Raw genomic sequence first — 1369 nt, 5'->3', positions numbered from 1 at the left:
AAAAAAAAAAAAAAAATCCCTCAGGTCACATGGTCCTGGAGGAACTGTTGGGCATCATACTACTACCCTCGTGGCCCCTCCTCAGGGGGGAAATGAGAACAGGCCTCAAAGGGCTCTGTTAGATCTTCCCCCAAGAGCTGGGATATAGCTCGGCAGCATAAGCACCTGCCTGGCAAACGCAAAGCCTGGGTTCAATCCCTGGTACCAGTAGATCTTCCCCCAAGACCATAGGGGCAGGGGAGATGGCTCAGTGGAATAAGTGCTTCCCTGGCAAGCACAAGGTGCTGAACTCAATTCCTGGTTCTTCAAAAAAAAAAACAAAAAAATTGTTGTGGGACCATAAACAGCAATGGTGTAAACTGTAGTTACTTATAATCATAAGTAGTCAGGATACATTACTGTACAAACCTGTAATCCCAGCATTTGGGAGGAGGAGGAGGAGGAGGCAAGAAGGTTGCTGCAAGTTCCAGGCCACAAAGGGCTACATAGTGAGCCAAGGCCAGCCTGAACTACAAGAATAGAGAGACCCTGTCTCAAGAAGACACAACCTGCAGGAAGCCAACAATTTTGGATAATCCAGGTCATTCACGTTATTGCAGCTGCTGGACTCAGCTGTGCCTACAGTTAATTAGCTTCAGTGGCCCAAGCCAGTAAGTTTCCTTTTTTATTGAAACCACTTTGGACTTGAATTTCTATAACCTACACCCAAAGAATTCTGACTGGGGCTGGGGAGATAGCTCAGTAGAATAAGCGCTTGCCTGGCAAGTGCAAGGGCCTGAGTTCAATCCCCAGTTCTGAAAAAAAAAAAAAGAATTCTGACTGATAGTACACAGACAAGTCACTTGACTGCTGCAAGATTCAATTTGTTATGGGCCTTGAATCAAGTATTCAACGTGTTGAATTAAATGAAATGTTTAGATGCAACCCAGTCCTATGCATGAACAGATTGTTTGTTTTTGTCTTTTTGAGACAGGGTTCCACTATGCAACTCAGACTGGCTTTGAATTCACCTTGTAGCACAGGCTGGTCTTGAATGCAACAATCTTCCTGCCTCGGCCTCCCAAATGCTGGGATTACAGATGTGTGCCACCATATCTGGCATGAATGGGAATCATGTAAAGAGAGCTATTAGGAATTCTTTCCTGCTGTCCTAATGTACAGTAAGTTATCAAGTCCAGTTGTGTGTGTGTGTGTGTGTGTGTGTGTGTGTAAGCTCAGAGTCAAAGCCAATTTTTTTTAAGGATTATACTTGTACAATTAAGTCTCTCTAGAACTCAAACACACGTGGAAAGAACAGTACAGACACATAACAAAAGTGAAAATGGCCACTATTCTTTAGCCAGCTGCTGCATTTGAATAGACTTCTTCA

The sequence above is a fragment of the Octodon degus genome, unplaced genomic scaffold (assembly GCF_000260255.1).
Source record: "Octodon degus isolate 3935 unplaced genomic scaffold, OctDeg1.0 scaffold00007, whole genome shotgun sequence".
NCBI lineage: Eukaryota > Metazoa > Chordata > Mammalia > Rodentia > Octodontidae > Octodon > Octodon degus.
Note: the sequence above shows the minus strand (reverse complement) of the source record.